The following is a 21,102-nucleotide window of genomic DNA, read 5'->3' on the forward strand; positions in this document are numbered from 1 at the left end:
ATTCCTGCATGTAGTTTGGGAATTGGGACAGATACAGAACCATTCCCATTTGGCAGTTTGCATTGAACAGGAAATTCAAATTGTAACTACTTGGCAATGGTAATTTGTGACCAAGGAATGATCTGGCATGGAGGTCAAGAAGGCCCAACTGCAGAAGAGGTTAAACTGGCTGGAAGCAGGGATGCCAAAGACAGAAGGATTTGTCTGTAAGGAAGTGAAGTTTCCCCTGGTGATGAGATAAGAAATAGCCACAACATTGCCTTGTGGCAATCCTGGAATGCAAGCGCTCAAGGGCCACCTTTGGGCAGCAGAACTGGCGCTGGGGGATGAACTCAATGCCTGGCTGAGGCACCTGATGCTGATGCTCAGGATTGGTTCTGTTGTAGTGTATATAAGGACTTGCAGTACATTGTTCGTTTTTTTAAAAATATATCTAAGCACAAACATGTTTAATCCACCTCAGGGGGTACAATAAATTCCCCAACACTATGCAGCAACCCTGTTTTAGAGGCTGTGAATTCAGTGATGTTAACTGGGTCAGACCATGCATTGTTCCAGGCTAAGGCATAATCCCAGAGGTGCTTAATTTTCAAGTGTAGATATAGCTTGTGTGTTCAGCTTTGTAGCTCTAGTTCCTATCTCTTTACCTCAAAATGCAGCAGTTTTGTACTTCCAGCTCTAGAGGCTCATCATTCAGACCTTTGGGTTGGCAAAGACTGCCTGCCTCATAAGCACAAGTTTCTTCTACTGAACCTTTTACCAGGAAAGTGTTTCTGTTAGTGCCCTTGCTCTAAATTCCCAAGCCATCCTGTGGCTGTCGTGCATGCTAATGAACAAAGATGATGTCTCTCTTTTTCTCTTCTCCACAGACCAGAGATGGCCACAGTGTCCCTGTGCATATACAAATGCATGTTTAAGCCTTAGCTTTCTATGTTTTGTCTTTTCTATTCACATACCAATATTTTTACAGCCAGTATATTTTCCTAAAGTGAATCTTAGTTCTTGATAGAACTAAGCAAAGTATAACTAATAAAAGAGAAGAAATGTATGTGAATAAACAGAAGAAATAGTATTATTTGGTAAATTGGTGCTGTGTAGACATTTTCAGGGAAAAGATCTAGGTTCAGCTCTGGTTTCTGCTGTCTTTGTGTTGTGACATTCAGCTTCACAACAGTAAGACTTATCAAGTAGCTTGTGTAGCTACATATGAGCTACCACAATGTCCATCTGACACTAAGAATGCCAAAGTTACAGCTATTTAGGAGAGTTGTGCCCTTAGATAGGCTCTTTGCCTCCTTGTAAAGCATTAACGGTGGTAACTTATGTATGGGCCTTTCACGTAAGAATTGCTGACAGTTCAAGCTGCAACGTTGGTGCTTTCCTGCTTCATCAAGCCCGAGCTTGCTTGAACCTACTATGGCTGTCTCCCTGACAATAGTGAAAAGAAAACATACTTTTTTCCTGCTGGCAAATGGACCACAGAGAGGGAGACTTTCTAGTTCTGTCCCTTGCTATCTGACCAATGTAGTTGGCTAGAGATACAAGAGAATAAATTCTCTAATGAGAGGGAATACAATAATGTATTCTCCCTGCAGGTGATTCTAGTCTGCACGTGGATGGTTCCTGTCGATGTTGCTCACTCTTGTTGCTGCTCTTGACAGTCAAGAAGTGACTGTCCCAGGTGATTTTCCCCACCTTCTTGTAGGGGTTGCTGTTGTTATTGCAGTGGTTGAGGAATAAGCAATGTGTGGTTCCCAGCACTGCAGTCCACAGATACTATCTTTCCATTTGTGTTCTGAGCTGGCAGTTACAAGCTTTGATTCACAATCTCTGTTTCATTTAGCTGGATAGCTGGATAGTAGCTGAAAAGGTGAGTTGGGGCTAGAAACCTCTGACTGAGGCTAAACCTGCCAAGCATCATAGGTTGGCATCCTCAGTTTGTTCTGTGGCCTCTGCCTGGTGTGAGGCAGTATGTACCCATCCTTTGGGGAAGATCACCAACTACATTTACTTCTTACTGCCATAGAAATTGATAGGAAGCCCTATCAGAAAATGTTAATTTCTAGAGAAGGAAACCTGGAGTAAAAATTTCACTAAATTTTCACTTTAAACTGACATTTAGAAATGAAATGACAATTTACATCCTGTCTTGACAAAACTCTGATTCTTTTTCAGGTCTTTAGTTTAAAGATCCTGGGTGATATTTATTGTAGAAGTGTTGATTTTTGTGTTGATTTAAATAAAACCCTGCAAATTCTTCAGATTTAAAGAAAACACTTCTAAATACTTTAAAAAATACGTATTACATACTGGCTTGGAGTAGAAATTTTCTCATGGCATAAAGCTCTATTTCCTCCCCAACAGTAATTATAGCCGAATAATTTTGTTGTGATCTGAATGACCACTGATGAATTTATCTGGTGTAAATGGGGCATTGTTCACAACATCTGTCTCATATACAATCATAGTCTGATTTGAAGGCATTATTTTTAGGCATATTTTAGCAGTAGCAAACAGTCAAATTATGAAAGCAATTATATACCTCTTGCACTTAGTCATAATCATTTGGTATAAACATTATATCTCAAACTGCCATAACCATGACCTCTTACATTTTTTTCAATTAGTAATTTTCCTTTTTTATCTCAAATATCTAAAGTTGTGCACTGAGAAGCATTCATAATATGTGAAAAGAAACAATCTATTTTCTGCGCGTCAATATATACAACATTTACGTTACTCAGTGATCATCTCCCTCCCTCTGTGTGTGAAATAATGTTTCTCAGTCATGGTCCTAAGGGTGTAAATCAAAACAGATATAGCCTAAAAAGGGCACTTATCATCCTCAAATACATAAAATATGCATATTAAATTAAAAAGCTTTGGAATTCATGAATTATTGTAGCCTGGGGTTAGTAATAATTTATATCTTATGAAATTACTCTGGTAGTTATTCATGGCAGTACTCAACACTAAAGCATACATACCGCAGTACCATTGCAATACATAGAGTACATCACAGATTACTTAAAAAAGAAAAAGAACAGGTTTTCACCTGGTGTAAATCAATCCAGCTGTCTTGATTCCCCCTCACTAAAGATCAAGCCCATGTTTTCAGTCAGTGTCTAGGATGCATTTGGAATACAATATCTAATAGCAAAAGCTATGTGTAGGGGAAGCTTGGGGTGCATGATGGGCTCTTTGATTCCTTACATACATAGGAATTCAAATCAGTCATTTCTTTGCACTGGCTTACCACTGCATTTTTTCCTGCTTCTAGCTTCTGCAGACATACCGCTTATTTTATTCAGGAAGGAAAATTCAGGCAGGCAAGTGAAGGTGCTATGGAAGATTTGAATTTTCTCTCTTTTTCTCTCAAGTAATTTAGCTACATAAATTCATTAGGAAATTTGCACTGTCAGCCGCAGATGAAACAGGTTTACACAGTGAAGCTTGGTAGGTCTATAGGGGAGAGGGTAAATATGATTCTGCAGTCGCAGTCTGGGATGGTCTGCAGTTAAAGCAATGGCAATCAGTCTCATAGGATTACTGTCATGACACAGTGATGATCCTGGAGAAGTATTGCACTGAGCTTTGTACACCAGAAGAAAGATACATTAAATCCTAGTGAAGCTGAAATGTTTGGAAAATGAGAAAATATCTGTGAAATTGTGAAGGAAGTATGTGCTCTTCTGGAGGATATTTTAAATTCATAATAATTTTCTTATATCTTTTTGGGAAATCTTTAAGTCAATGCCTGTTACATTATCAGCATTATGATTTAGCTTGCCTTGTAATACCAATAACAACTTGGAGTCAAAAGCTATAAAAATTCAGGGAAAGACATATAGTCCTTATCATGTGATATCACCTAATCCTACATTCTTAGGTGCCTCAGCTAAATAAGGGGCAGAAATGTCATGTCTGTGGAGACACAAAGAGCAATTCAGATCTTAAGGTCGTTTAAACTATTCTCTGGAGGTCTCCATTTTATTTCTAAAGATTGTAGAGACACCTTCAATAACTGGGTTACCATGTTAAGCATCTCATTTATCTGCCTGATATTAGGAGAGAAGATCCAGGCCAAAGAGCCTGATTTTTTGTTCATTTTTTAGAAACTTGTTTGAAGCTCTTTTATATCATAAACTGTCACCTTAAATTCTTGACTGGAATCATTGTTTTAGCTCCTGGGTCCTAAGTGTATGCCAGGACTGTGGTAACAGGCTTTAAGGTATAGACCCATTATAATACAAGAGTAAGGATAGTATTGCCATTCTTTAAAGTACTGGTAGCACTTAAACACAACTTTTCAAAATAATTTTATAAATTTCAGGTATTTTATAAAATTTATTTTTCAGTTTCCTGTGTGGAGGGAAATGTATTGAACATAATATTGAGACTAGTTTGTAGAAAGCTGTCTTTCAGCCTGCCTATTTTGCCAGGTTCATGGTGAAAAAAACTCCCATCGAAGGGAGTGTGTCCCTTTGGGTAGACTGGCTTGATCCCACCACTCCCTTTCTGCCAATACACTGTCAAGAAGTAGAGTGACAGAATTTTTTAGGTTCTTCCCCTGCTCTTGTGTAGTTGGGATGAAATACAATGGGTTGATTCATTTTACAAAGCTTCTCTATCTGTTTCCATACATTTTTGGGGGACAACTGTCAAAATTAGTACTTCTTTGAGTGGGGGTTGGACCAGAGGGCCTTCAGAGCTCCCTTAAAACCCAAATAATTATATAACTTTCTGCTTTTTGAGACAGATTTCAAGAAACGGTGTGTTTTTAATCTATGAGTGTGGTCATTGCTTGTCGTCATGTTAGCATGCTAACTTCCACTCTGCTGTTAATTAACACACATGGCTGATGCAGTCCTTCTCATATATTCTTACACAGCGTAGACTGGGATCATTTACACCAGCACCAAAGGATGGAATTGCTAGTGTTAATGAGCAGTTGCGAATTGCCGCAGTAACAGCATACATCCAAGAACAGAATACAGGGCTGAGTTACTGTACTCCAAATATTTGGCAGCTATTGTAAAATTTAATATAGATGCAGAACGATTCGGTGGTCTAGAACATGAACTAAAATACAAATAATGTCACAAGTTACGCTGGTTTTGAATAGAGGCTTGGAGACTGGTTTGTGAAGTTGTCTATATGACATTGGGGTGATATGTATTATGGTTTTTATGCCATTTTAAAAAACCTAAATGTTCTTTTGGAGTACCTTATCTTAGAGGTGATGTGTTGTTCTGAATATAATAATATGAAATGTGTTTAGCTCATAACCTTTTCTTTCTAAAAAGAGTGCTACACTGAAAAATGGTTTTGTTTTTAATATTTATTTAAATTATTTAAATATTTAAATTAATTTTTAAAAATTTCTTAAAATTGAGATTGTTTAAGAATGAAAATGTTTGTTACACAATTTGCCATGACAATTATTTTTCCAGAATTAATATTACCCCAGTTATCTTCTGTGAAAACATTTTTCTTGAAAAACTTCAAATACAAAAGAATTATGTAGCTTAATAAAGGCCAAGGGAGTTTTATTTTTATTTCATTATTACTGATATCGATCACTACAGGTGTCATACATCTATTTGAATACATTACTCTGAGTTTGTAAGGTGCCCCAAAATTTTCTAGACATGTATTTGGGCCTAACCTGAGAAAAATGTCCCTGACACAGAACTGAGATATCAAAAATATCCAAATATAATAAAAATATCTTTGATGCAGAACATTTCCAAATCTTTCCAGACTCCTGGAAAGAGAGCTGAGAGCACTTTTCCCATTGTAGAAGTCACACAGCACCTTGCAGGACTGAGCTTTTAATCAGGATTTCCACAATGTTTGATTTAATGTTCCATGTCAGGGTATTCTAACAGTTATGCTCTTTGAACCTCAAATTAAAAAAATAATCAGGAAAGAAACACAGCTGTCACAAATGCATGAAAGTGTGCTCAGAAGAGGACAAGGATCAATTATTCCCATTAGCAAATGAGGATTGAAGAAGAATTGTTTTAAAACTGTCGATGAAATATGTAGGTTAAATATTACATAAAACATTGATAGAAATTAACTGTAACAAGCAATTTAATGGTGAAGGAGGAGATGGGCAAGGTTAGGAATCTTCTTTTTGGGATGGTTCGTTTAATTATCACTGACAGTATGGCGGAAATGAACGTATTAATGACCATCAAAAGGTTTATTCTAGTCCAAATTATTCTAGAAATTCTCTTATGGCTATAGCAAGTGTGTGTAAACTTCTCTCTGTTGAGCTTAAAATAAAGTCAGTGACAAGTAATCTTTTCATTTCTCAAGCAGCTTTCAAGGGCAGGAAAGGTATGAGCCAGAGGCCGTGTGCATTTTTCACCAAGATTTAACCTGGACTAACAGCATGAGTCTCTGAAGAGCAGCACTCTGCCTGCCAGTCCTCAAAACTAAAGTAAATAATATATAAATGACATTCCATTTGATCTTTTCCATGCTCTGTGACTATACATTACCACTAACAAATTTCATGTACCGTCATGGATCCAGAGCTGCATTTTGTGTGACTTTTGACAGATAGCGCCTCATATTTTCTTCCACAGAATGTGCTGAATGAACTTCCCCTCTGTCTCCCACCATAGACTTCTTTCTCTTTTGCACATGCAACTCCTCCTGTTTAACCAGAGAACTAATAGTGTCTAAAAATAACTGCATTGCTGCTCCCGTTAATTCACAATATATGCCTTAGAAAGCATCCTGTCTGTTAAAAAACAGAAGCCAACCCAAAAGCCTAAGCAGAACATATCTTTATGCAAGCCCATTTAATGAGAAAACACCGTCCTTGCTGGAGCTAAGGCTTAGATTATGCATTGGAAAGACAGATTAGGCCTTTCCGTAGCTTTTTTGAGGATAGCCACACAGTTGGAAGAATATGAAGAAAAAAATTATGGGAAAAATCAGTCTGAATCAGAGCCTCAGAACTGCATTTTTCATGCAGATTATGTGCAAGATTCTACTGTGTCCCACTGTGTAGATTTATTCATGGCTCAGTGCCATCTGTTACACTTGAGTTTGCAAATGCATAGCCTCTTACCGCTCCATTTGCTGAGCAAGGAAACTAGGAAAGGATCAGCTGAAGGAATGTAGGCAAGAGTCTTTTGATGATTCTCATCCAAAGCCTCAGTTTTCACTCCCAGAAAAGGTGGTCCCTAGCTTCCAAAATTATGAAGCAAGTCTTTAAAGTGATAGCTGAGCATGAATTATGAAATCACACATTTCTGCTTTTGTAGAGAGGCTGATACCATAGCTCCAATTTGCAAATGATTGCATTTGTACACATGTACCTTCACCGATGCTAGGAATGTATGTCACCTCACCTAATTGTAGGTGCTCAACGTGCATAGTTGGCTTGCAGTCTCTGGAAAGAGAGGTCGTCCCTGTCCCACAACAGATGTCAGGTGGTCAGTGGATGGTTTCTATGATTCTTTTACAATATACAATTAACCTAGCCAAATTTCAGTTTACAGTGAAGGAAAAGAGGAAGATTCCTTTTTTTTTCTTTCTTTCATTTTATTTTAATTTATTTTAATGCTTGTAAGGCCGTCAGAAGCTTTGTATATTCATCTAAGAACACTGTAAGTATTATTCTGGATAATGAAGATGGTTGTAAATCAGTCCAGTGTATTTGGGAAAATCTAATGCAAGTCATTTAGCCTTTGAGGAGAGAGGTATTGTCTGGAAGCATGGGAAATCTATGTTTTTCATCAATGTGAAGAAAAATCTGTTTTTTTGTATAAAACCTGTGAGAACTGGGTACATGTTGTGCTAGATATTGTAAAGGATGTATTGGGAATCAGTTCCTGATTTAGTTATTAAAGACAAGTGACTAATAAAAGTGAATTCTGCAGCTTATTTTCCATGGATATCCACAAATTATGTTTGCCCATATATGCATATATCTGTCTACAGCAGATAATAGGCAAACAGTCTTTCATAGCAATGCCTTGTGAATTACTTTGCAAATTTCTTTTTCTTCACTGATCACACATCCAAACCCATCCGTATTACCAGTGCTGATCCAGTATGACACCTTACAGAAATAGACTTATATAGAGAGAGAGGTGAATAATTTGTATTTGGATGATCTCTCAGAAATAGACCACTTAATGTAATTTTCAGTGGGAGGTCTTGTAAACTGTCTCTTAGTCACTTGCTAATTTTCTTACAATGTTATAATAATAAAAATAATAATTATTTAGTATACAGCACATTTCATTTTCAAAGTGCTTTTGCAGTACTAATTAATCCTCACTGTGAGGTTTAATGGCGCATACCAGAGAATTATATCCTGGCTTAATGCCAATTGCCAATCAACTGACAAGATTCTAATTTCAGAAGTTTTCCTAAGAGGAAAAAGGCATAATTTAAGTTAGCCTGGACAGGAGCAGCAGTTTGTATGGAGAGAATTCATAGGTCTTTGGAGTGCTCTGAATGGCTAAATACTTGGTTTAAGGGTGAAATTATGAAATTCCAAAGAGATAGCAACTTCAATTTTAAAAACAATTATACTAAGAATAGCTAAAGCTACTTTAAAAAATATTTTTAAAAGATATGCTTAATAGAGTTTCCTGATTATTTAGGGATCATTAATACCCAGATCCACCATTAGCTGAAAATGGATAAGGATTATTAGCTGTACTTCACATGTAGGAAAACATAGGTACAAGGACTAAGTTACGTGGTCCAAACCACTATTGTAGTAGGGGACTTTGTTCCACATTATATTTTTCCACTGGCAAAGATAGCGCAAGGATTTTCTACCCTCTGCTAGTGCCTGCACTGCACACTGGTTCATTATAATAACCTGGGTCTGTAAAAACACCACCACAAAATATCTTTCCTTCTCCTCCCCCACCTCCAACATCCAAAACTCTGAAAGAAATTAAAAATTGTTAGTTTTGTCCGCTGTCCAGTTAAACTAGCAGAAGTGGAGAGTGATTCATGAGGATGGCAAGGATATTGTAAATAGCTTTGCTGCTTGAGAAAAGAACACGGATTCCTGAATAGGAATAACCTGAATGTAAGGTTATGGACTGAAGATACAAGAATTTCTCACTTCTGGGCCTGTATTGAATGCTCTGTTATTTTCAAGAGATATGCTGTATTGGGCTGGCTTCGATACTCCTTGTTGATGCAACTAGCTGGTATGTGAAAGCCTTTCACTTTGTGTCACATTCTGGCAAAGGAGGATTTTGGTGTACTGTGGTTGGCTCTTGCAGGGAGTGGAAGACAGCTGTAGGGAGAGAGAGCTGAGCAGATACTTGCCCGCTAAGTGATTTTTTTCTACACTATTTCATTTCATTCAGCTCATTCCAGTGCAGGAAGAAATCAGACTTTGCAAGCTGTGAGAGTCTAGCCAGTGCTAATACTTTATGTTGAGAAATACCTGCAGAAATCTTCCTCAAGACGTTGACAAAACTTGTTTAATTTCCAGTGACATTTTTACAAGTGTTTACATAATGTACAGTAGTTTCATTTATTTAATGCAGCCAAGAAGCTGGAGAGGCAATTTTTCTAGTGTGATGTAATCAGGAGTGCCGCTGCTTTTTCCTTGGGGAAAAAGAAATCCTACCAAATGTATGTACCATATTAAGGACTTCAGAAACATGAATTGCTTGACAGATTGTTACTCTCTAGCCTGTAAATACATTTAGAGTATTTTTAAAGACATATTATCTACCTGATAGAATGTAATAACTCCAAAGGGTTTTAGTTCAGTGTATCATATATAGATACAGTTAGGGTCCTTAAAATACAAGAGAAAATAATATATCCTTTAGCCAAAGGGAAAGCAGCAGCTGTTTCAGTGGTGTTGCAGTTTATTTTATTCATCCTTGTAAATCAACATTTGGCTTCTTTAGAGCTGCAACCAAGAATGTGTCAACAGCAATGTTTTCACTGTAACAGTTTAAAACATGTCTTTGGTATCAGAGGTAGGATTAATTTGAGTAAATGGTGTAATGTGTAACTCAGAATCATAGAATCACAGAATGCTTTGGGATGGAAGGGACCTTTAAAGGTCATCCAGTCCAATGCCGCTGCAATTGTCGGGGACATCTACAAATAGATCAGGTTGCTCAGAGCCCCATCCAGCCTGCCCTTGAATGTTTCCAAGGATGGGGCATCTACCACCTCTCTGGGCAACCTGTTCTAGTGTTTCATCACCCTCATCGTAAAAAATTTCTTCCTTATATCCAGTCTGAATCTACCCTCTTTTAGTTTAAAACCATTACCCCTTGTCTTATCACTACTGGCCCTGCTAAAAAGTCTGTCCCCATCTTTCTTATAGGCCCTCTTTAAGTACTGAAAGGCTGCAATAAGGTCTCCCCGCAGCCTTCTCTTCTCCAGGCTGAACAGCCCCAGCTCTTTCAGTCTTTCCTCATAAGAGATGTGCTCCATCCCTCTGATCATTTTTGTGGCCTTCCTCTGGACCCTCTCCAACAGGTCCATGTCTTTCCTGTACTGAGGACCCCAGAGCTGGACGTAGTACTCCAGGTGGGCTCTCACCAGAGCAGAGTAGAGGGGCAGAATCACCTCCCTCGACCTGCTGGCCACACTTCTTTTAATGCAGCCCAGAATACGGTTGGCCTTCTGGGCTGCGAGAGCACATTGCCGGCTCATGTCCAGCTTTTCATCCACCAGTACCCCCAAGTCCTTCTCAGCAGGGCTGCACACAATCCCATCTTCCCCCAGCCTGTACTGATACTGGGGATTGCCTCGACCCAAGTGCAGGACCTTGCACTTGGCTTTGTTGAACCTCATGAGGTTCACACAGGCCCACCTCTCCAGCCTGTCCAGATCCCTCTGGATGGCATTCTGTCCCTCAGGTGTGTTGACTGTACCACTCAGCTTGGTGTTGTCTGCAAACTTGCTGAGGGTGCACTCGATCCTGCTGTCTCTGTCATTGATGAAGATATTGAACAACACTGGCCCCAGAATGGACCCCTGAGGGACACTGCTCATCACTGTTCTCCATCTGGACATCGAGCTATTGACCACTACCCTCTGGATGTGACCACCCAGCCAATTCCTCATCCACCGAACATTCCACTCATCAAATCCATATACTTCCAATTTAGAGGGGAGGATATTGTGGAGGACCATGTCAAAAGCGTTACAGAAGTCCAGATAGATGACATCCGTAGCTCTTCCCTCGTCCACTGATGTAGTTACTCCACCATAGAAGGCCACTAAGTTGGTCAGGCAGGACTTGTCCTTGGTGAAGCCATGCTGAGTGTCCCGAATCACCTACCTGTCCTCCATGTGCCTTAGCAGAGATTCCAGGAGGATCTGTTCCATGATCTTCCCAGGCACAGAGAAGAGGTTGACAGGTTGTCTCAGTTGTAGACAACTCAGTTGTCTACATGAGAGCTAGTTGTCTACATTCCTCTTATAGTCTACTGAAGGGAAGGAAGCTTAGGATGTGATTTTTATGAAGTCCTATGTCTATGATAGATCAGATGTATCGTCCTAAAATGTCTGTTTCTCTCCACTGATGGTAACCGGGATTACCATTACAAGTAGCTCCAAAACTCTAGATAACAAAATTTAGTTATGGTGAAGCCCACCCCAGGTGAACTCATGTCTCCTGCATCCTTTCCAATGCCTGCAGAATGTAACTGGAATAGTACGCATATCAAGCCTTCATCAGTGTGAGGCAAAATGACTAATTGTCTGGAGACAAAAGCTTGCCTCTAAAGAGTGGTGTTTTCCTTATGCATTATCTGAAACAGAGGTAAGAATCATCCTGTCAAGGTTCTACGTGAATAGGGGCACTGTACTATTCCCTGAACTGTGTCCTGTTACCTGAGGCTGTGCTGGTGTGGTGGGTTGACCTTGACTGGCTGCCACATGCCCACTCCTCACTTTCCTTGCTCAGCAGGACAGGGGGAAAAAATCAAATGAAAAACTTGTGGGTTGAGATAAAGGCAGTTAAATGAAAAAAAGCAAAGGTTATGTGCAGAAGCAAAGCAAGAAAAAAAAGAAAAAAGATTTATTCTCTACTTCCCATCAGCAGGTGATGTCCAGCCACTTCCTAGGAAGCGGGGCTTCAGTACATGTGGTTGCTTCGGAATACAAATGCCTTAATAACAAATATGGTCTCCCTCCCCTACCGCCCCACCTTAGCTTTTATTGCTGAGCATGATGTCATGTGGCATGGCCAGTTTGAGTCAGCTGTCCCACTTACGTCCCCTCCTAACCTCTTGTCAACCCCCAGCCTACTGGCCTTTGGGGGGTGTTCGAGAGACAGCCTTGATGCTGTGTGAGCACTGCTCAGCAGTAGCCAAAACATTGGTGTGGTATCCACATCATTGTAGCTACAAATGCAACACACAACACTATATGGGTTGCTATGAGGACTGTTAACTCCATCCCAGCCAGACCCAGTACAGCTGGCTGTAATGGACTGTCTTGCCAGGGACCTTCTTTAGATTAGACAGGATGGACCATCGCAGGTCAGTGCTTGAGCCTGTGCTCTGGCACTGTTTAGTTTGTCAGCATATATGTAACCACTGGGTGTCTGTGCTACCTGCTTAGCTGTACTTATATCCACAAAGCTGGCCTCAGCTCAGTTGTGGCTTGCTTGCTTTTCATCCACACTTTATGGCAGTGACAGTTTTTGACTTTTCTGGTACTCTACATGCTGTGCTCATGGCTGAGATGGATCTTTCTTGCGTGGAGTGCCCCAAGCACACAGAGCCCATTCTTGTGGTGGAACTCCAAAGGTGAACAGTGTAGGCTGGTTCATACAGGTTGTACATGAAAGCATGCATATATGGGTGAGGCTACCAGCTCACCTGCCTTTGAGGATTAAGACAGTATTCAAGCCAAAGTCTCCTTCCTGTTCTGCATGATCAAATTGCACCTTCTGGTAGTCTTTGGGTGCTGACTCAAGCTAGTGTGTGGGAACAACATGTAGGCAGCACAGGTAACTGAGTGGGCTGGTGTGTAAACTCCAGTTAACAAGACATTATAGGCACAAGCTTGTTCCATAGTTCATGAAAAGATTCCAAATTCTTCAAGAGGCACTTAGGGTCTATTGAATATGGGTCAGTTCAAAGCACGAATGTAACATTAATGTTAAATTATGTTTTAATCTTAATTGGATTAGATTTACCTTGGACTCATTCTGCAGTTTAACTTTTTTTTCCACAGACGTTCCTGGACTATGTTTTACTTTTATTTATGTCCTTTCTTGGTTGGATTACCTTTCTGTAAAATTACTTTGGGCCTCGTTAGATTCCAGCTAGCAGATGTATGAGAAGATCATACTGTTCAAATAGTGTAGTAAACTTACAAAATCTAAGATAGACCTTGCCTACATTTGACATAGTAAAAATAATTTGCTAATGTAATCTGAACTGCTAGGATTTTGGATTTTTTTCAATATCCAAAAAGTACTGACATTTAAATGTTTGCTGTGACTTTTCTTATACCTGGTTATAAGGTTTTGGTTTAGGCAAATACTCTCTACTGTCGTGTGTGTCTTTGTATACTTTCCCATTTCTGTTTTTTCTCTGCAAGAATATAATTAGATATGCTCATTCCTGGTATTTATCAAACTCTTTAATTGAAATATCTTTCTATAGCTTACCTTCCAGTGATGTGACTTTCCACATTGTGTGGTCTGCTGCGCTTTCTCCCTGTCTTACGTAAGAGTGGTGTTTTGATGTTACTAAGATTTTTAACATTAGACAATTTTCTGAAATAAGGCTGGACTAAATCACATTTCTTCTGTGTATCTCCTGTTTTATAGACAGTAGAACAGAACAAAAAATGGTCAGAATAAGTAAAAATAATGGTTGCATTTGAAGCAAATTGAAAAGTTTAAGTAAGTCCAAAAAGGGCACTATGATAATCTTGTTTGAGGTCTAGAATAACAGAAGACACCGGATCATTCCTGATAGAGTGGAGTGCATGCAGCAGCCATAGTACATCTCTCCCAAGAAAGCTGTGCTGCTGCTAGAACTTTTGGTAAATGAAAACTCCTGCTCTGGGAGGAAAACAGCAAACAGAGACTTGGTCACTGGGCAACCCTGGCTTTCCCTGTCAATTCCAGACCTGTCCTACAGCAGAACCGCAGGACCCTGGGAAACTACTCTGAGGTTGCATCTCAAACCTAATGCCTGTGCATCCCTTTACCTTTAGAAACCAAGGTATGTGGCACCTTAATCCCTTCAACAAAATAAGGATTTGCTATGCAGTTTATTGGCCCATGTAGAAGGGCTCTCCTCTGCAGAGCTAATGTGAAAAAAGAAGACAATATCCCAAAACTTGGAAGGACCAAATATTCAACTGCAGCTGCTTGGAAACAGTACATTTGAATTCATGGATGAAACTCCTCAGGTAACTCTGGAGAAATGTAATGGGCTTATAATTACCTGCATTGTCTTTTCTTGAATTAATTTCTGACTTCATGCCATACAATAAAGTCTACCTGGTGATAGAAGTCATTAATGACTTTCTCCATCATTCAGAACATAGAGTTTTACACAGAGTTTACATTTTATCTACAACATTTTTTTTTATTCCATTCCATGAAATTCCATTAGATCTGGTACTGGATTGCAGAGGAAATATGTAATTAAAAATAGTTTTCTCTCTGGAACTTGATATAGAGGTCTTCAGGGATGTGCAATTGCTTCTGTGATCTGTGACTTGCATTTACCTTATGTAAAATTGTCTGTTATTGTCCAAGCACCTTAGTCTCTCATTCAGGTGCCTGTTACAGAGTTTTTGACAGAGTTTGATACACATTGGCTTGCACCTGTTTTCCTATGGAGGATTATCCTCAAGCCCTTGAACGCAATAGTGAAGAGGTGCTGCTTCTTACTGCTTAAAGCTGGAAATTTGCTGATGAGAGTCTTCAGTTACAGGTTTACAAATCAACAGAGGTGGTTTAACTGAAAATTTTAGACTAATTGGTGATGGAATGGAACTCACACATTTATCAGGAAATAATTTTAGACTTCTAATTAGACTTTCAAACTTGATGCAGTAGCATCTTTAATTACAACCCTCTTTATAATGGCTTGTTATTCATTTATGTACATAGAATTGCTTCCTTATTGCCTGATTGAGAAACTTCAGTTGGTAATTATTCTCAATTATTTGATATGTGACTTAAGCCTTGAATCAATTGACCTGGCCTGGCCCCAAGCTTCTAAAGTGTTATCCTATCTGGCCTCCAACTGTTGTCCCAGAAAGGCATGTGTCATATTTGCTAGATCCATGTGGCTGTCTTAAAAATCATGACCCATTTCAAATTTCTTAATACTGTTTCCTTTTATTGTTCCAAAATAAATTATTCCTACATATCTCCATGTTTACTTTATATTTCCTCTTGTGGTGGGTTGAGCCTGGCTGGACACCAGGTGCCCACCAAGCTACTCTATCACTCCCCTCCTCAGCTGGACGAGGGAGAGAAAATATAACAAAAGGCTCATAAGGGCAGGGAGATCATTCACCAATTACTGTCACAGGCAAAACAGACTCGACTTGGGGAAAAAAATTAATTTAATTTATTACCAATCAAGTTAGAGTAGGATTATGAGAAATAAAAACCAAATCTTTAAACACCTTCCCCCCACCCTGCCCTTCTTCCCAGGCTTAACTTTACTCCCCATTTCTCTACCTCCTCCCGCTGTGCAGCACAGGGGGACAGGGAATGGGGGTTGTGGTCAGTTCATCACACGTTGTCTTTGCCGCTCCTTCCTCCTCAGGGGGAGGACTCCTCACACTCTTCCCCTGCTCCAGCGTGGGGTCCCTCCCACAGGAGACAGCCCTCCATGAACTTCTCCATCATGAGTCCTTCCCACGGGCTACAGTTCTTCATGAACTGCTCCAGCGTGGGCCCCTTCCACGGGGTGCAGTCCTTCAGGAACAGACTGCTCCAGCATGGATCCCCCATGGGGTCACAAGTCCTGCCAGCAAACCTGCTCCAGCGTGGGCTCCTCTCTCCATGGCTCCACAGGTCCTGCCAGGAGCCTGCTCCAGTGCTGGCTTCCCATGGTGTCACGGCCTCCTTTGGGCATCCACCTGCTCCAGTGTGGGGTCCTCCACAGGCTGCAGGTGGATATCTGCTCCACTGTGGACCTCCATGGGCTGCAGGGGGACAGCCTGCCTCACCATGGTCTTCACCAGGGGCTGCGGAGGAATCTCTGCGCCGGCACCTGGAGCACTTCCTCCCTCTCCTTCTTCACTGACCTTGGTGTCTGCAGAGTTGTTCCTCTCACATATTCTCACTTCTCTCTCTGGCTGCTGTTGTGCAGTTCCCCCCTGCCCCCCTTCCTAAATATGTTGTCACAGAGGCACTACCACTGTCACTTGGCCTTGGCCAGCGGCAGGTTCATCTTGGAGTCAGCTGGCATTGGCTCTATCGGACATGGGGGAAGCTTCTAGCAGCTTCTCACAGAAGCCACCCCTGTACCCCCCCCACTACCAAAACCTTGCCACACAAATCCAATATGCCTCTGTACTTTCTACACTATTATAGTCTATTGATTTTTTATTAACATTCACCAAGTTATTGCAAGATAATGCTGTTTATTTACAAATGTTACTCTGTGATGTCTCCTTTGGTAATATCCTTTCAACTGATTATATTCAATTATATTTGAAAAGAGGAAAAAAACCATTTCATTTCAGAAATAATGGGGAGTAATGGTGCTCACTACCTCACAGTTAGCAAGAGCTGATTTTAAATACTTTGAGAATTCAGATCATGCTTCAAGAAGTCAGAACCTGCTTCAATCAGAATCCTCAATTCCTCAGCACTCTGATTTGTTAAGGTCAATGCACAAAGCACTTTGAAGGACTGCAACTTGCTGATAGTAGGCATGCAGTTCTCCGCTAAATTCTTTCAGAGCAGACACCTGAATGCTTTTGATTAAATATGGAAAAGCTACATCTAAGCTTGGAATTGAAATTTAAAAGGATTTTAGAAGACATTTTCATACATTTTCTTTTCCTTCCAGTGCTTTAATGTTTTGGGGTTTAAAGTCGGTTCTCTAACTAGGAAAAAAAGAATGTTGTCCAGGGAACATGAAAAAAATTACCTGCAACAGTTGATAAAAGAGCACTAGGAGAAAGTGGAAACATGGCAGCAGTCTGCTCTCCTTCTTATGAGGACATGCAAGGTCCTCTGTATTGGAAAATCATGATACCTGTAATGGAGCCGTTGCGCATACGTATCCATAACAAAGCTTTGCCATGCTTATGCTAATTGCTTGGAGAAATTATTTCAGTATGTATGTTATTGATTTTTAATTAGAGTATTTATGTTTTCATTAGCTTTAACTTCTAGGCTTATACATCTATAAGTAGATCCTAAGACATCTGAGAATGATTTATTTATTTATTTATTTATTTATTTATTTATCCCCCCCCTCCCCTGTGTCTTTGCCATCTGCTTTTTGTGGAAAATCTTGTGCCTTCACTTGTATTTAAGTGAAAGTATTCACATAAAAGCTGCATTTAAAAAAAATTAAGAAAACAATGAATGCTTAGTTTTTGCTCACAATGGTATTTATTTGTACAAACTTATCAAAATTCTTCAGAAAGAATAATATGAGTCAAAGATGGGTTTCGCACTTTTGATAAAACAAGCAGGGGTCACAGTTTCCCCTCTTTAGAGGTAAGGAAACTGGACTGATATAAACAGAGAAGAAAGAATATGTCACAGCTATTTCAAAACTGTGTTGCAGGCTCCTCTTTTACATTTATTAAATGTATACAAATATTTATTGCTTTGATAGTTACAAAACACATTCCTTTTTGTTTTTGTTTCTTCTTTTTGTATATTGTCTAAAGATGCTTTGGAGATACATAATGAAGTTAACCTTAATGTTGTTTTTTCATTTCAGTGTTCAATAGTAAACGCTTTGGGGTAGAAGCTGCCTTGTAATTCCTCAGTTGTAAAGTAGCTCGTATAATGACCAATAGTAAGACTTGTAGGTATATCACAGTACAAATAATAAGTAAGAATCATTAATTGTAATATTCAAGTAATGAGTATTAAGTAACAACACAGGTAGAATTCCCTGCCTACGCTATGTTTATATTCATGTTAACAGCTATTATTACATGAGCCAGCCTTTCTACAAGGAGAGAATGCAGAATATATCCCTTGCGTTACTTACTTATTCGCCAGCTGAATAACTAAAAAAACCCAAGAAAGCGTATGGATGTAGTACTAGCCTGGAAGACTATTTCCCTGAATCCTGGTGGGAATTGTAACACAGCCAGTCTAGTTCTATATATACTACAGATACAGTCTGTATACCCTAAGATTTCATTCATATTTGAAATTCTTTAAGCTTGACAAAAAATGGAAAGAGTTTTGTACTCCATGTAATTAATTTTTTTGGGTTTGTATTTCAAGCATTTCCTCATTCTCCGAGTGACGCAGATAGTAGGTAAGGTATTGACATGACTTGTGTCTCAGTCTTGGTATAATCATATCACTTATTCATTCATGAATCTTATTTCTAGTCGCTTGAAGTGATGGGCTAGTTTGTAGAGGAAACTTTTAAATTCTGTATACATAGATAAAAGTATAGATAGTACAAATAGTTACTGACTTTCATTTCAAACACTACATGGAATATTTTAGAGTCATTGATATGATTATTTTAGTTGGGGCTGCACCGATAAACAGTTTCACAGAATTCTGTAATAGTGCTGATACAGACCATTGGAGTATATGTTCTTCCAAGATAGTGGAAGCTCCACTGGCGTGCAGAATTTTGCTTTGAGCTTACACATAGCTCATCTTTAAACACAGTCATAGTAGCGTATACTGCAGTCAAACTACTAGTAGTAATATTCCACCTAATTTAGACTTTAATCTTTACCCTTGTTTTTGTAAGCCCAGCAGGAGCATTCAGTTAGATCTAATTTGCACTGACTAAACAGACATTTTAGGAATGTAGGAACTGCTATACTGTGTCAAACCCGAGATGTGGTGACCTCTTTCAGAAGTGTCTGGTGCAGAGAGTTCAGCTGAAAGTGCTAGAATTCTCCAAATTGTTGCGCATGGGGAAATTTCTTCCTACATTTTCTTAGCTAGTGGTTGGCTGATGCTTTGAAGCAAAATGTCTTCCCCCCCACGGTGTAAAGTACACATGCATGGTATTCTGGGCTGTAGCCCTTATAGTACTATTACTTCAGATGAAACGATCCCTTTACCTGTTTCTTGCATTTTGATTTCACTGATTTTCCTTTAATATTGTATGATGAGAAATGAGCCCCAGATCTGCCTGTCTGAAGCGGTCATTATTAGGTATTCCTCTACGCTCCTGTCCAATATCAGCTCTTCTCTAAAAATTTATATTTGTAGTTTCTGCCTTGTATGAGTTCCAACTGTGCCAAGCAGGTTTTACAACACTGTTATCTGATGTGTTGGTATTTATCCTTTAGTTTTAACATGGATCTGTGAAATAATTTATTGTTTTATAAGGCTGTTTTCTCTGAATATTCCAACTTCTATAAAGACTTCTGTTGTCAGTGTAGCTCCAATAAAATTCTGCTGTATCTAATGAAATTAGATGACCAGACCTGAAAGCATTTTTTCAGGTGATGGAGGACAATCAATTTACATAACAACATTAAAATATTTAATTTCCTTCTCTGTTTATGAGGCATTGTAAAAAGCTCCTTCAGTGAATTCTGCTGTGTGACTGTTAAGTGTGATTGCTAAGCATGAGAAACATTATAAGAGACTTTTTATATGTTGTATAAAGCTGTGTTTTATAGGAATCCGAGCATTTTCTGTGTGATTTTCCATATTGTCATTCAGAATCCATCAGAAGCTAAAACTAGGGTGGGATAAAATCTGTTTAGTTTCCAATCTGTGATAGATTTAAAATTTTAAAGACTATTCTCAGGTAAGAGTGCTTGCACTGGTGTAATTTCATGAGAATTTATATATCGTAATGCTATGCATCAATATGATGTTATTTCATGAGGCAATTTATGTATCATTCCTAAACGTTTTGAAACATCCGTCATCCCAGCTACCTCAGTTTGACAGCCTGGCAAGCTCGGTTCTGTCAAGAAATGCAATTAGTCAAAGAGGAATTCAGCTTCCATGGGCAAATTCTGAGAATGGAGAAGTGGGAAAACAGAAGAACTGAGCAGGGGGAAAGTAGCAGTTTTTCTAAGAAAAACTAGAAAGGGGTACAGAATGCTTACCCTTATCCCGTTAAATGCTTACCCTTATCCCGTTAAATGCTGGAAGTGGTGTGCCGTGGTAGTGTATGTAATGAAGCCCTATGAAAACAAAGATATTAGTAATGACTAGGTAAAGAGTACTATTGCCAGCTCTATTGTATGTGCTCCAAGAATTCATTCCTGTGCCCTCTGATAGGTACAGCCCTAAGGTTCCAGGGTTCTTCCTACTCTTGATGTACTTTCCCAAACTAGAGACCAAATTCACATCCAAAGTTTTGAGACTAAAGTGAAGCTTTCTCAGAGGTCAGAATGGAGAATCAAAATTACGTGTTTCTGAAAACTGGCGTTTGTCAGGTGAAGATTTTAGTACCTTATTTTTTGTTTTGTGACTAATTGGAAAGTGTTAAATTATGTCAGCATGTAATTTTGGGTGATCCCTGGATGATGTGTAGCATGTGCCAGGAGCACTTTGAGTGCTTAGCCTGTCTGACAGCTAGGTGCCACTGTTTCTCCATGGAGGTAATGCTGGGCAGAAATACAGATCCTGCAAAAAGTCGAGGTATGTCTGTCTCCTATCAAGCAAGGCCTTTCATCACTCAGCTAATGGGAAAAAGACTAAATATGCTAACTTACTACCTTCAGAAACAGTTACATTGTTTTTTTTTTTTTGTTTTTTTGGTTTTTTTTTTGTTTTTAATTTAAAACTAAGGAGAAGGTTTAGATCTCGGGCTAGACAGCACCACTACAATTTAAATCTGAAACAGGAATTTTTTTTTTTTTTTTGCCTTGAATTGTAAAGCATCTCAGAATGGATGGACATTGTTTATGTTTTATTTGCTATAATACAAAGTCAAATTTGGTAGCCTTTTTACA

This window comes from Platalea leucorodia (assembly GCF_965183815.1).
Source record: "Platalea leucorodia genome assembly, chromosome: 3".
Classification (NCBI taxonomy): Eukaryota; Metazoa; Chordata; class Aves; order Pelecaniformes; family Threskiornithidae; genus Platalea; species Platalea leucorodia.